Source organism: Taudactylus pleione, unplaced genomic scaffold, assembly GCF_031769625.1.
Source record: "Taudactylus pleione unplaced genomic scaffold, aTauple2 ptg000652l, whole genome shotgun sequence".
In the NCBI taxonomy this organism is placed as follows: Eukaryota; Metazoa; Chordata; class Amphibia; order Anura; family Myobatrachidae; genus Taudactylus; species Taudactylus pleione.
The window spans coordinates 342,616-358,723 of NW_028285054.1; the positions used below are offsets into that span (position 1 = coordinate 342,616).

General features: G+C 45.8%; 1 pseudogene; it reads left to right on the forward strand.

Annotated features, from left to right (window-relative positions):
* Nucleotides 1–14,969: 14,969 nt before the first annotated feature.
* Nucleotides 14,970–15,758, forward strand: LOC148478449 (uncharacterized; annotated as a pseudogene).
* The last annotated feature ends 350 nt before the right edge of the window (nucleotides 15,759–16,108 follow it).

Genomic DNA, 16,108 nt, shown 5'->3' on the forward strand with positions numbered 1-16,108 from the left:
GATGAGACAGCTGTGGAGGGGGCAATCAGGGATATATGCAGGGAGGACTAGATGAGACAGCTATGAAGGGGGCAATCAGGGATATATGCAGGGAGGACTAGATGAGACAGCTATGAAGGTGGCAATCAGGGATATATGTAGGGAGGACTAGATGAGAGCTATGAAGGGGCAATCAGGGATATATGCAGGGAGGACTAGATGAGACAGCTGTGGAGGAAGCAATCAGGGATATATGCAGGGAGGACTAGACGAGACAGCTATGAAGGGGGCAATCAGGGATATATGTAGGGAGGACTAGATGAGACAGCTATGAAGAGGACAATCAGGGAGATATGCAGGGAGGACTAGATGAGACAGCTATGAAGGGGGCAATCAGGGATATATGCAGGGAGGACTAGATGAGACAGCTATGAAGGGGGCAATCAGGGATATATGCAGGGAGGACTAGATGAGACAGCTATGAAGGGGGCAATCAGGAATATATGCAGGGAGGACTAGATGAGACAGCTATGAAGAGGACAATCAGGGAGATATGCAGGGAGGACTAGATGAGACAGCTATGAAGGGGGCAATCAGGGATATATGCAGGGAGGACTAGATGAGACAGCTATGAAGAGGACAATCAGGGAGATATGCAGGGAGGACTAGATGAGACAGCTATGAAGGGGGCAATCAGGGATATATGCAGGGAGGACTAGATGAGACAGCTATGAAGAGGACAATCAGGGAGATATGCAGGGAGGACTAGATGAGACAGCTATGAAGGGGGCAATCAGGGATATATGCAAGGGTAAGGAGTCAACAATGGAGGGGGCAATCAGAGCGATGTGGAGGGAGGGAGCAATGAGACAGCTATGGAGGGGGCAGTATTATAGATATGGGCAGGGAGAGGGCAATGAGAGAGATACATGCATTATAATGCTTTATGTTGGCTGGCAGTTGCAGATTCAGAGGGAGGGATCTAAATTATTTGACACTTTTAAATGCAGTTATTTATTCTCCATCTCTTTCCTGACAGATCTGAAACTTTCCAACGGACCTTAGAACACCAGCTGGCTGGTAGGACATAAATTGTCTTGACCTTGGTTATTGTCTGCCCTCAGCGTGATGAAAATGAGGCCGTGGCTCTTGGGTATGGCCTTCCCTGTGTGGCCACACCCCCTGTTATGAGGACACACCCACCTTTCCACCTTCTGTGTGCCCGCCCCACACCTTCCCCTATTGTGGTGCCCCCCCTGTCAGTTTGTTCTGGGTCCACCCCTGAACACGCACACGTACACACACTTACTTGCACACTTTCACCAGGAGGGGAGATAGAGCAGCTACTGATGGGAGAGGAGCAGTGTGCTTTGCGTTTCTCATAGAATTGCATCTTATTGGACACAATTCCTCCCCATAGACCCATGAGTTGTGGCATTAAGCTACTAGAGGGTGGGGCTCTGGGTGACCAGTGTAGAGACGGTCTGTCATTGATTATTCTGGGTACTGAGAAACTTCCCTTGCGTGCACCATTGATTTCCACATGATCTTAGAAGAATAGGCATTAGTAAATAGCCCCCTTTCTGGTTGTGTTTTAAAGTAAGAGACAACATGACAAACACAAAGGATCGGATATGTGAAATAAAGTTGAGGCGAGGATGACACCAAAACAATGGGTGTGGGAACTGGGAAGAGTGTGATAATAACCATCAGAAAGACTAAAGAAGGGCCAATAACACTGGAAGAGGGAAGAGCATGAGGTCTGTCCTGGACATGCTGACATGTTGATAAATTTGCTTTAGAAAATCTAAGTGTAAATTGGGGAGAGATTGTTGGACATAGAATAACAGAGAAGGACAGAGGTCAGGGGATGGGAGGGGGGGACAGATGTGGGTGTCATGTCCACAAAGGTGACAGTAGAGGCCGGTAGATTTACTAAAGCTTCTAAAACAGACAAGTCGTGGTGTTGCCCATAGCAACCAATCAGATTCTAGCTAACAATTCTCTATTGCATTCTAGAAAATGATAGACAGAATCTGATTGGTTGCTAGGGGCAACACCACGACTTGTCTGTTTTAGAAGCATGGGTGTAACTGCAATAGGTGTAAGTTGTGCAGCTGCTATGGGGCCCAGAGCTGAGGGGGGCCATCTTCTCCCTTGTCATAGGTGTTATATACATTTTTCACCATTGGGTGGTACATACTGTAGGGGCTTTTACAAACTTTTGTTATGGGGTCTTCAAATACATAGTTACGCCCCTGTTTAGAAGCTTTAGTAAATCTATCCCCAGAAGAGCATATTGTTCAGGTATGGATTCCCAGTAGTCAACAAAATAGACACAGCACATATAAGAAGTAAAGTCCATTGTTCCTCAAAATAATGTACATATTATCCAGAAGTTCTGTAAAGTAAGTTTTTTCCCATCTGCCTGCCCGTTTCCACATCTACTGCATAACGAAGATATTGCTTTAGTGTTGCTCAATTTTTGGTATTGAACACATTTTTTAACCTACAAAGAAAGGACTCCAAGAGATTCTAATGGAACGATACAGAAACATGAATATTTTCATCCAATATATAACTAGTATTGATATTATCATATAACATTCAATATCCTTGATAGATCATTTTGTTCAGTGGATAACTCAACATAACCAATTCATGTTTCAATCTCTCCATACGGCTGCCCCCAGCCTATATCTCTCATTTAATGAAACATTCCGTACAGTCTCTCAATCTGTACAATACTTCATTTACATACTACACCGTCTCCCTCCCAAGTCACATCAAAGGGCTTCACAGTATAATAGAATAAACCGCTGAAGTGGGTAAATCACTCAAACCTTGGAATTGTCAATACAAAAGTTGTTCAAAATGCATGAAAATTATTAATTTCACTCCCTGGATTCCTGTATTGCTTTATATATTTTTACTAATCTTTTTCACATCATTACATTTAATACAGTATTTTGCTTGAGAAGTTATTGTTTACACTGTTTTACATTTACAAAAATAATTCTAAAAAAATGCTTCAAAGTCATTCAAATGCTGTATGACATCAGACGACATTGCAATGTCAGCGAGTTTAACACTGTAATGGTGCGTACACACGGTCAGATAAGCTGTCAGATTTGTACGATAATGATAACGATCCTATCGTTATCATTTAAATCTGATAGCTTCTGGCCCCTGCAAATGACCAAACGATGGTCGATGCGTGCCCACATATGGTCGTTATAGACCATCATCGGTAGTCCATGCAAGCAGACATACCTGGTTGATATCGACCAGGTTAGCCTATTTACTATAGGGACCCGCGGTTGTTATAGTTGTAAGGGGCTTACAGCATGTGTTGGCTGTTCGATAACGATCATCCGGCACATGCAGGATTATCAGATAACGATCGTAATCTGATCTCTCCCTGTCGTATCGTGTGTACGCACTATAAGAAAAGTAATCTGATCTGAAAACTTTAAATACTGTATGATTGACAATAAGGATTATGGGGTAACTAACTGTGGGAGGGAAGCATAATAAAGTTACAGCTTGTGTGGTCCCAACCAGTGGCGGCTCCAGGGGTGGGGCTGCAGCACAGTCCAAAATTGAAATAGGGGAACCCCACCAACTGCCATCACAAACGCTGCCAAACATAGATGGCTGGGACTCACTGGCAGTTGCTGTGGCTCCCCTATTTGAATTTTGGACAGGGCTGCAGACCCACCCCTGGAGCCTTCACTGGTCCCAACCATACTTGCTATTGATGTTTCTTTACATAAAACAGCTGACCGCAAATTTACATGTTTGGGGGAAAAGGGGGACGATGACCTTTCATTACATTTTCCATTTGTTCTAACTTAATTTTGCTGTTTACTCTTCTTTTTTAAGGACTGATTCAAAGTTGAGAGCAACGCCAAAACAAGGAGCAACTTTGAACCTGCTGGACAGCTTTATTTTTACACTGAAATGTGAGTTCTGTTAGGACACACTCCTCCCAACTCTAAACTTGGGTGCACACTAGAAGCTTTCTCGGACGATATGGCGGATTGGAGTGACATATCATTGGGATCATCTAGTGCGTATGCACTATGAGCGCTCCTGCGAACGATATATCAGGGGGTCAGACACCAAATCGTGCAGTGTGTACCGACCGCCTGATATATATCGTTTCATCGGACCATCGGGCGTCGGAATGGTGGGTCGGGTAGTGTGTACACGATTTAAGGGGTAGATTTACTAAACATTGGATTTTCAAAGCCTCAAAGACACAGATCATCGACAGCTGTAACCAATGTTTTTCACACAGCATCTGTAATTAATAGTAAACAAGGATTCATTACTATTGCCATTTGGAAAACATTGGTCAAAGCCACTGAACATTTGTGGCTTTGAAAACCTGACATTTCATAAATTTGCCCCCAAATCTCTCTGCACATTTTAAATCTTCCCCACCTGCAGTGTAACATGCTTTTAGCTAAGGCCTCAGAAGTTCCAGTAAGTAATATGCACTGTTCAGTGCAATTGTATTGATAAATATGGATGGGTAGTTATCTTGAGATTTTCTGCTACTCAACTAAACTGGCCACCAACAGTAGAAGCCCGAACTCTGACTCCCAAATCCAGGTTCAGCCATCAACAAGACCACCCATTTATTTTACACAGGTTATTGCGCTCATGTGCCAGATAAATGGAACCCATAGGCTTATGCTATATAGCTATCAACCTATATATTCTGCTTACCAATAGCTTATTATGGCAAACATTGTGTTGTGGTAGTTTATTCAGCCATGCACAGGTAGACAGTACAGACTCATTGTACCACGCCACATGTTGCCAGTCCTTCGGGGTGTATTTGGCGTCGTCAACAAGCCCAGGTGAGGCGCTGTGTCCAGTGTTGTAGCATTAACGGGGGAACTCTGCTGGTTCTTCTGCTCCCATATCCCATGGAAGCTAAAGAACGCTGCGCTGACTTGCTGGATATGCATCTGGTACCTCCTGCATTGAATGTGGATGTGATTTGAGCCAGTGTCGCTTGTTTGTTACCATGGACAATTCTGGCCAGACACACAATCATTAATCACCCGTGGTTGGCCACTGCGCTATCCACGTTGGGTGGTAATGCCTTCCATGAGGTATTCCCGGTACACATGTGACACCATAGATCGAGGAATGTTGAATGTCCACACAACTTCAGGCACCCACTATAATGCCCTATTCGGACTCCGATAATTCACATCGCCTTGCCTTGAGCAGCCTAGCCGGTGTTCATACTGACTCACGAGATGTCAGATTACAACTGATGCAAGTATGGGCATTTCCAAGACGTCACAGTACGGTGACGCCACCTACTATTACTTTTACTATCCCATGACTTTTGGCACTTCAGTGTATTTAAGCTGTACTAATATAAAAATAAAATATATAGTATTGTTTTATATGAATTAGTGCTGTCCTCCCTTCTATTCCAGTTTTGTCCACTCAGTTTTGAGAAAATAGATTGACACTCTCCTTAGAACAGATGCTCCCTCAGCCCCTCTGGTAGCACAATTCAAGGATAATTTCTATTTTCTTTTGTATGTAGTACAGTCCTGAAGATGTATGATCCAAAGGATGTATTTAGCGTATAAATAAATACTGTACAATGATTCTTTATATATCACTAGACAACTGTAACCTTTACATGCGAAATTTCAAACTTTGTAATATATGGCCTCTACTCTGCGCTCCATGACCTTCAAAGCAGGCAACCTCTGGCCATATTCTCAGATCAGCGTCTCTTGTGTTGTTCGAGTTAATGTCATTTTCAAAGTATAGCCAGATGTGTTTGCTAGACATAGCTGAACACATAGGTCAAAAGTCTTTCGATTGTATTTACAGATATAATCCTATGCTTTTTTTACTCCCTTGAAAAACAAAATAGGAAAAATGAAACAGCATTGGTTTTATTTTATATATTGTTTTTTGTGTCTACTATTTACTAAGCAGTGTTAGGAGACAGAGTGAAAAGGTGCCAGCCAATCAGCTCCCAACTGTCATTTTTCAAACACAGCCTGTGAGATGACAGTTTGGAGCTGATTGGCTGGCACCTTATCACTTTCTTATCACTTTTCACTCTGTCTCCTAACACTGCTTAGTAAATAGACCCCATAAAGTTTTACCGTTTTACAATCTGATTTATAGCAGATTTCCTATATTTTTGCCCTTTAACAGTCATGGCAAACTTAAAGGAGAACTCCGGTCAAGAAAAACATTTCAGTAAAAACCATTTACTTACTACAGATGTGCCCACATACATCTAGCCTCCTTGCACGTTAAACAGCCCTTCTAGTCGCACCATGCGGGTGTATCTGCATGCAAAATGCTACGTTACAGTGTCCCAGCTACTGACACTGTAACGTAGCATTTTGCATGCAGATACACCTGCAGCCGCACACAGAATATAGGCATGCTGCATATCATTTTATCCAGCTTGTGCATAGCATTCGCACCGCTGTGCGAATAAGACGCATTTGAAGGTAAAAAGTCGCACAAAAAGATTCTCGACACCTCCGAGTCACAATGAGCTCCTGAATGTGTAAGACAACTTGTACGGAGGATAAATGTATACACATCTGTACTTATTGATGTTATCTTTTATTTTTGTATTATTATTATTATTCTCCTTTATTTATATGTTACCACAAGGGGTCCGCAACACCTTACAAAATACATAAACAGAAACAGGGCAAACAAGAAAAAAAGTGCAAAAGACTTACTGTACAAAATATTGGGATACAAGCTATATAACCATCGCTGCACAGGGATGACTGTCAATGGATAGATAATGAAAAGGTCGACAGTGTCTAGGTAGACATCAACTGGTAGACAGGCAATAGGTCAGCAGGTACAAAAGGTCGACACACAAATGGTCGAAATGGATGAAGATTGACGGGTGCAAAAGCATGACATTGTCAAAGGTCGACATTGGAATGGTCGACACACAAAAGGGTAGACACTTTCGTTAGGATTAGGCACTAGGAGGGACGGTTAGGGTTAAGTACTAGGAGGGACGGTTGGGGTTAGGCACTTACTGGAATGTTAGGGTTAGGCACTAGGAGGGACGGTTAGGTTAGGCACTAGGAGGGACGGTTTGGGTTAGGCACCATGAAAGAGAGTTAGGGTTAGACACTTACTGGAAGGTTAAGGTTAGGCACTAGGAGGGACAGTTAGGGTTAAGCACTTACCGGAATGTTAGGGTTAGGCACTAGGAGGGACAATTAGGGTTAGGTACTTACCAGAATGTTAGGGTTAGGCACAAGGAGGGACACTTAGGGTTAGGCACCATGAAGGACAGTTAGGGTTAGGCATTTATCCCTTCAGTTAGGGTTAGGCACTAGGAGGGATGGTTATGGTTAGGCACTAGGAGGGACAGTTAGGGTTAGGCACTAGGAGGGACAGTTAGGGTTAGGCACCATGAAGTAGAGTTAGGGTTAGGCACTTACCGTAATGTTAGGGTTAGGCACTAGAAGGGACAGTTAGGGTTAGGTACTTACCAGAATGTTAGGGTTAGGCACAAGGAGGGACAGTTAGGGTTAGGCACCATGATGGACAGTTAGGGTTAGGCATTTACCCCTTCAGTTAGGGTTAGGCAGTAGGAGGGATGGTTAGGGTTAGGCTCTAGGAGGGACAGTTAGGGTTAGGCACTAGGAGGGACAGTTAGGGTTAGGCACCATGAAGTAGAGTTAGGGTTAGGTACTTACCGAAAGGTTAGGGTTAGGCACCAAGAAGTAGAGTTAGGGTTAGGTACTTACTGGAAGGTTAGTGTTAGGCACTTACTGGAATGTTAGGGTTAGGCACTAGGAGGGACAGTTAGCGTTAGGCACTTACCAGAATGTTAGGGTTAGGCACTAGGAGGGACAGTTAGGGTTAGGCATCATGAAGGAGATTTAGGGTTAGGCACCAAGGGGAGGGTTAGGGTGAGGATTAGGGTTAGAAAAAAAATGTGTTGACCATTCCAATGTCAACATTTTGAACCTGTCGATATTCAGCCACTCCGATCTTTTTGTGTGTCGACCTTTTGACAGTGTCGACCTATTGCCTGTCTACTAGTTGGTGTTGAACTTTTGACTGTCTATCTAAATAGTGTAGACCTTTTAATCCACATCCACTGCACAGGCAGTCACACCCATAAAAGCATTGCCAGCTGGACCCGAATGTTCAGTGTCATTGTTGGCAGTGGGAAGGGGGGGCACATGGGGAAAGAGGGCCCTGCTCTTGAGAGATTAAAATCTATAGGGACGGGCAGTTAGACAGAGGAGAGACAGTGAGTGAGGATGATAGAGCAGTTGGTAGGATGAGTGCTGCAAGGCTTTAATAAAGAATTTGCTTTTGAGAGCTGTGTGAGGAACAATTGCTGAGCTTCCGAAATAGAGAGAACTAAGCCCCATTTTTTCCCAAGCTTTTTCAGACAATATACTGACAAAGGAAAGACATTAAGACGTCAGTGACAGAGAAAACGCATTATTTCTGCATTAGGCCTACCACACTGCCTAGGCAATTTAAGATTGCACTGATGTCACACTGATGTCTCGCTACATACAGTGCTTTTTTATGAAAAAAAGGTACTGGTACTTAGTAAAAAAGGTGCCAGTACTCAACTAAAGTTACAAGCTGATACTACTACTGATCTACTGTATAGAATCTTGTGCCTTCCACACAAGTCATCAAATGCTTATTTTTTCATATCTGTGTCAGATTAATTCTAAGAATTAGAAATTACAACAACGAGTATTGCCTACCGCTGAGTACCAAGAAATTACAAAAATGAGTGCTGCCTACCGCTGAGTACCATCAAAAATTGTATATATTTATACACCAGGTGTATCCTCGTATGCAATTCCAAATCGGCGAAAACAGGACACGCCGGAACTCAAACAGGCGAAAAGTCCTGTTGTTTTTGAGGAAATCAGCCTGACACCTCCCAAAAGATGCTCTGACATGGGGGTTCACTATGGGTACCCCCGATTAGCCCTGCTGAAGGTATTTGGGGTTTTTGAATGGTCTAAATAGGCGCTTTTTAGCACCTGTCAGCAAGTGATAAAGAATAGCATTTTGCAAAATTTGGGGGGGAAAATCAGTATTCCCAGCAAATTCAGGGTACATGAAAATTGGTTCAAGCATATTTTAAAGTTGCTAAAGTCAAGGATTAAAAAGCACCAAAAACACACCTTCTGCAATCACCTGCAATCAAAAATATACCTCCCCATACTTTCAGACCCCCAAAAGGCTATGTGGCTAGTTTTTGAATTTGTACCCCCATTTTGATTTTTTCGCCCATTTTTTCAAAGTGCTTTTTTGCGGTGTCCTTTGTGTTTTTTTGCATATTTTTACGCAGTTAGCTTCAGGGGGGGTGTTCGAAGGGTGCAGGGTGGTTCCCGCAACTTTGCACCCCAAAACCCCAATTCTGCACTTTTTTCCGCCGGATGTTCATAGGCGAAACTCTTTCACCTATTACATTGCATTGCGTTATCACGCCAGCGAAAATACGCTGAAATTGAATATGGGGATAAATGGAATCTGCAAAAATGACGTCATCTGCGAAAAAGTTTTGGCAAAAATGGCTTTTCGCCCCAAATTGAATACGGCCCTTTGTGTGAAAGACCAGAACGGAGCCTGTGTTAACCTGTAGGAAGCAGGACTAAGCTGACTTTGGACTTTATTTGCAGACTAGCTGCCCAAGGTTAGTCAGGGACGAAGAAGTGAGTCAGTGCCCGAATGGAGCTAGGCGTTTGTTATTTTTGTTTCCAGTTTTATGCAGGCAGTAAAGCACTTTTCTTTTATTTATAACCTGAAATGCTACGTGTGTTTCCGGGAACGCCAGCTGCCCCCGCACTGCCGCTTAAATGCTGAAGCCTGTCAATCAGGCAGAAGCATTCAAGGGTCTGCATGCGACTATGCAGGACCCATTCTGCACACAGATAATCGGGAATCTGCAATCAGCAGTACACTGTTGAATCAGGCCCTTAGTTGGCAGCATTAGATGGAGAGAGCACACAAGCATTGGTCACTGGCTGATCAGATCACCACTGGCTGACTCTTGCATTGGAGGACGATCACACTGGTAATCAAGGGAATACTGTAGAGGTACTGGAAAAGGTTTTACTTGACAGCACTTTTATCTCCTCACTGATTGGCTCCCGCATCATATACAGATGAAAGAAAAAATAGGGGGTACATGGACCCAGCCAGGTATAGTCTATTTGATCTCTAAAATAACATTAAATATGCCCTCTCTTGGAAACATGATAGTGTAAGACGTGCAAAAAATGAGGACCGCCAGCCCTGGCTGGTAAAGGCTAGTTTTGGTAATGGAAATTTTGGGGGTCCCCACGCTCTTGGCCCAACCGATTTTTCCAGCAATTAACACAAAACGCCTCTCAGAGGCAGGTCATTTTTACAAAATCTGATGCATAGGAAATCAAGGGTTTCAACACTTTTAATGGTGGAAAATTGGATCAGCCAATTATGCAATTAAGCGTGTTTTTTGGCAGAACTGCGGCATCCTTGAGCTTAGTTACTCAGCAGAATGCAATCCCACCGGAAAACGCTACATTTGTGCCAAAATGCCAACTGACCTTTACTAACTTACCCCAAAGTATCTGGAGACAGGCTCCACCTCCTGAAGATGGGACTCTATGAGAGCCTGCTTTATTTCTATATGTCATTATCCCCCCTTTAATCTCCCCCTCTGCCTATATAAACTTCCCTTTCCATGCTATAAGAAATAAACATGTATAACGGTGGGTATCAAAGCAATTTGATTGGGTCATTGCAATAAAATTGGATCTGTGAAAAGTTGGACATACAATGGAAGACGAAATCTGTATAGGATTGAGGATAGGTAAGATTGATGGTTTCTGCAAGGTGTTTGGTATATGACAGCCTGTTGCTGAGTGAATGGTTTGTGTCAAGTGGTCAGTTCATCCTATGGGCAGAGGGATAGGAGGAGTTAAATTGAGGATATATAAGGCAGGGTCAGAAGGCAGCTCAGCCTCTTTCGCAGTTGAATTTCGTACAGGCTGAGTATCACTTGCATATTCTTCTATCAATTTATTTATCTGCTGTCTAGTCCACCATGTCTCGTCCCCGTCGCGATGCCCCCCCACCCCGCCGGCTGGCTGAATTTGCGTGTCCCCTGCGCTCTGTGCCCGCCCACTTATCTCCCCCAACCTCTCCTTCCCCGTTTCATACCTTGTCCCCGAGCGGCTCTGCCTTACTTGCCGCCGGCTCCCCAGCGGCTGCTGGGTCCGCTCCCTCCTCTGCCTGCACTCTCTCCCCGGGCGCTCTATCATCTGGCCCCGCTGCATCCCCACCACGCCCCGGCGTCAGCTCTGCCAGAAGCGTCGCGGCCCTGGCTTCTCCTGCGCGTGATGCTGACGCCCATCCCCATCCACTCACCCTCACACAGGCCAGCAGCGCAGCTCCTTCGGCACCACTTGGGTCCCCTGGCATACCTGCTTTGGCCGCGGCTCCTGCGGGGGCACTTGGCAACGCCGGGGACGTGCGCGCAGCGTTTTTCGTGGGTCCACCCCTGTCAGTTAGCGGGGGTCACACGACCTCAGCCCCGTCTTGGCCTTATGTTGGGTCGGGGGTGTCATGTCCACCTCGGCTGCGCCCTCCACCGCTTTGATCTCCGGTGGTACAGCCAGCCTGGCCCATGCGGCGGGTCCGGTGGCCATCTTGCCTCAATCGGCCATTTTAGGTGCGGGGTCTCCCTATTTCCCAGGCACCTTTTCACATTTTTCGGGGGGTTTGGCGTAGCGTTTAAGCTCTCCAGCTTTGCACACGACTCCAATCGCTGGAGTATCATTTGGGCACATGGTGTCGGTTTCTATTCAACCCCCATGGTACACCCCAGCCGGCAGCCAGGCACCATCCTTTAATGCGCCAGCCCCCCTTTCTATGGCAGGCCCTTCTTGGGGTCAGACTTCTTGGAGCTCAGGAGTAGCTCCTCCGATTTTTACATCTTCTGCTGCCGTCCCTCCTGCCCCTTTTTATTCTCCCCATTTCGCGGCCCCTCCTTCGGCATACCCTCCTGCTTTTCAGCAAGCAATTCCAGTACCCTTACCTGCCAGCTTGGCAAGTTTACCCACCTGCCTCAGTCGCGCCCCCGCCTTTACCCTCAGTTTCATCTTTCAGCACGTACATTGGCCAAGCTGCCTCTTCTTTGCCCCTGCCCAGTTTGTCGCCTCTTCCACGGGCACCAGCCATTCCTCCTCCTAAGCCGGTCACCACGCCTCTTCCCACGTCGGATGTTTTCAGGTCTGTGTCTGCGGTGGCTCACATGTCTTCCTTAGTTCCAGGCTTAGAAGTATCGGATGGTCCAGGTGGTGAGGTGTCCGCGGTTCATTCGTTGCCTGCTCCGGGACATGAGGATTCGGCACCGGTATCCGAAGCTGTGGCGTTGTCAGGGGAGAAGTCTGCTGAAGCGGGTCCGCTTCCATCTGGTTCCGGTGAGTATGAAACTCATTTGTCTTCTTCTGACTCTTCTTCTTCTTCATCTCACTCTTCTGGTTCCCCCGCTCGCCCCTGTAAAATTGCTAGAATGGTTGCGCTGCGGCTGGCGAAAAAGTCAGGTAGCGATGTTAGGAAGATTGACGAGTCAAGGGCGAAAGCGCAGGAGGCAGGGGCAGATACAGTCCATTGCGCGAATACTGCGGTGCTACGAGGCTTGCGGAAAAGTGTAACAGGCAAGATTCGCAAGGGTAAATTTGTAGACCTTTTTGCACTCACAGATGACATGAAGAAAGGCTTGGCGCAGGCTAAAAAATCGGGAGGTATGGGGGAAGATGCTTTTTGCAGCTTTAATACTTGGTTGAAAGGCATGCTCATATTTGCGATATGTTATTTGGAGACCAGGGCGCAGGAGCACGTTAACATTCTCAGGTATCTATTTTTAGTGCTCGACATGTTCGTCCGGTCTCGTAATTTGGCATGGCGCGAATATGATTCACAATTTAGGAAAAAACATGATGGTGCTTTAGTTATTCCTTTCGGGGTTAAGGATGTGGAAGTATGGTTAGAGGTCTCACAACAGCGTCGGCCTCCCTTGGATGGTGTGCCTCCTCGGAAAAGCTATGCTACCAACAGGCAGGGGTCGGCAGGAGCGGGGAGAGGGAAATGTTTTGCCTATAACGACTCCAAATGTACTAGGGGGTCGGGGTGTCGCTTTCGCCGCTCCTGTCATCTCTGCGGAGGTGAACATCCGGCCAAGGACTGTCGACGTGGGGCAGGAGGTACTTCCCAGGACCGTGCCGAGGGACACAAGAGTGCTGGTTAAGGCTAGTTCTCCAGTCCGTTTGGATTCTCTTATTAGATGGTTGCAGTTATACCCATGTAGAGAGGATGCACTGTTTCTTTTTGAGGGGTTTTCGTTTACCCATAGAAAGGCCGTTGATGGTTAGGGTGTCGCAGAACTTACGCTCTGCCAGGGATTTTCCCGGGGAATTGAGGGATAAAGTGCGTGCGGAGGTTTTGCTGGGGAGGATGGAGGGTCCTTTTCCTTGTCCTCCTTTGCAAAATCTCTGTATTTCTCCGGTAGGCGTGGTTCCTAAGAAAGTGCCGGGCAAGTTTCGTTTGATACAACATCTCTCGTATCCGCAGGGAGGTTCTGTTAATGATGCCATACCTGAGAATTGTCGTAGGGTCGTTTACCAATCATTTGACGATACCTTGAATTTAGTTCGTAGTTTTGGGCATGGCGCTTTGTTGGCAAAATTAGATATAGAAGCAGCGTTCCGTTTATTACCAATGCATCCTGAGGCCATGAAATTTATGGGTTTTAGGTTAGATTCGGGTTATTTTGTAGATAAATGTTTGCCTATGGTCTGCGCGGTTTCCTGTGCCTATTTTGAGAAATTCAGCTCCTTTTTGCAGTGGTGTCTGCATGCCGGGACCGGACAAACGGGCATAGCGCACTATTTTGATGATTTTCTCTTTATTGGTCCAGGAAGAAGTGACGTTTGTTCTGACCTCCTTTTTTCTGCGCAGTCCTTATTTAAAGTGTTAGGTGTTCCCGTTGCTAATGAGAAGATAGAGGGTCCGTCTGTTTGTTTATCTTATTTGGGAATTGGTATAGACACGGTGGCGGGTTGTTGTAGACTTCCCATTGATAAGGTTGAGAAACTGCGTGGACTTATTGTAGTCTGCTTAGTGGAGGATTCGGTAAGGTTACGTAGAGTTCAGTCTCTTCTCGGTTCCTTAAATTTTGCTTGCCGTATTATTCCCGTGGGTAGAGTTTTTTGTAGAATATTGGAGAGGGCAACAGCTGGCGTGGTCCGGCCGCATCACTACGTTCGCCTGTCAGCGGAGATAAAGGAGGATCTTCGTATGTGGAACAGGTTTTTGATACACTTTAATGGCGAACGCATTTAGCCTTCACCTCCTTTAGCGAACAGCTCGTTGCAACTTTTTACGGATGCGGCCGGATCGTCCGGTTTTGGGGCCTTTTTCAATGGGGAATGGTGCGCGGCTCCGTGGCCGATAGCTTGGCGCGAGGAGGGTTTGACAGACAACTTGTTGCTGCTGGAACTTTTTCCAATTGTCGTATCAGTTGAACTTTGGTCCGTGCGACTGAGCAACTGTCATGTAGTATTTTGGTGCGACAATTTGGGTGTGGTTCATGCCATCAACAACCAGCGTTCGTCTTCACATTTTGTTTTGCGTTTGCTCCGGCATTTAGTTTTGCGCTGCTTGGAGTTTAATATTAGATTCAGGGCAAAGCACGTGCCAGGTGTGTGTAATGACATTGCTGACGCGCTGTCCCGATTTCAATTGGACCGCTTCCGGGCGCTGATGCCGTCGGCTTCTAACGTTGGTTTGGTATGCCCCTCGTTTGTGTAGCAGATTATCAGGCCGGCTTAGAGGGTTTGGCGTTAAAGTCGCTTGCTCCATCGACTTTCCGGACTTACTCAGCCGCTTGGCGGGATTGGTGCACACATTGTGCTCTCCCGGACATGGAGGGTAAGTCTCCGGAACAGTTGATTTCATCTTTTGTTTGGGTTAGATATCAGCAGGGCAGATCTAGAGCGTTTATGGGTTCCGCGCTTGCTGGTATCTCCTTCTTTTGCAAGTTAAAAGGTTTACACGATCCTACCAAGGCTTTCACGTTAGTGAAGGCTTTGAGGGGTTGGGCTAAGGGGTCGCCAGCGCATTCAGACTCTCGTCGGCCAGTTGATTTGCAGCTTTTGTCTGGCTTGTTGACATCAATGGGGAAGATAGCGGTTGATGCGTATGAAGCTTTTCTTTTTAGGCTTGCTTTTGCGGTAGCATTTTTTGGGGCTTTTCGGGTTAGTGAGGTAGTGTCTAGCAATAAAGCTTCCACAGTTTCTGGTCTTTTGTTAAAAGACATTGTTTTTCGTGCCTCAGCAGTACTTTGCAAGCTGCGTTTCTCCAAAACGGATCAAACAGGCAGGGGGAAATGGGTCACATTACATAAGAATAGGGATTTAGACATCTGTCCAGTTCAGTTAGCTGCAAGGTTTACGTAGTTACGTCCTAGTGGGGGTGCTCAGTGGCTAATTCATGCGGATGGCACTCCTCTCACCAAGTTTCAATTCGCAGCAGTTTTTAAGAAAGGTTTGTTAGAGTTGGGTTTGAATCCTTCAGAGTATGGCACGCATTCTTTTCGTATTGGCGCTGCTACTTGTGCGGCCCTCTCAGGGGCATCTGTGCAGGACATTCAGACGGTTGGGCGCTGGAGGTCGGCTGCATATAAAAAGTACGTGCGTTGCGATAAGTTATAGATGCGCACCCTGCGTTAACCCGAAAACGTTGCTTACCTGCCAATTGGTCAATGGTTAGCGTGGAGCAATTGGGGGTGTGAAGGGATTTTTTAATTTTTCCTCCCGTTAGCCATGATTTGACCCATTTGGTTTAAGGGCAGGTTTTTTGGTTTTTCTTCTTCACTCGGGTTCCTGTTTTCCCCAGTTATGCATCCCTGCTAGTCAGTTGCTATGTGTTACTAAAAGTTGTGTCCGTTGGAATTGGGTTTGGTGCGGTTCTCACAGTTAGGTTTTCTCTTTTTCCACAGCATTGGCGGAAGAAGAGGAGCATGTGTGGCTACTTGGTCACTCATATATTTTTTGGGCGGAAA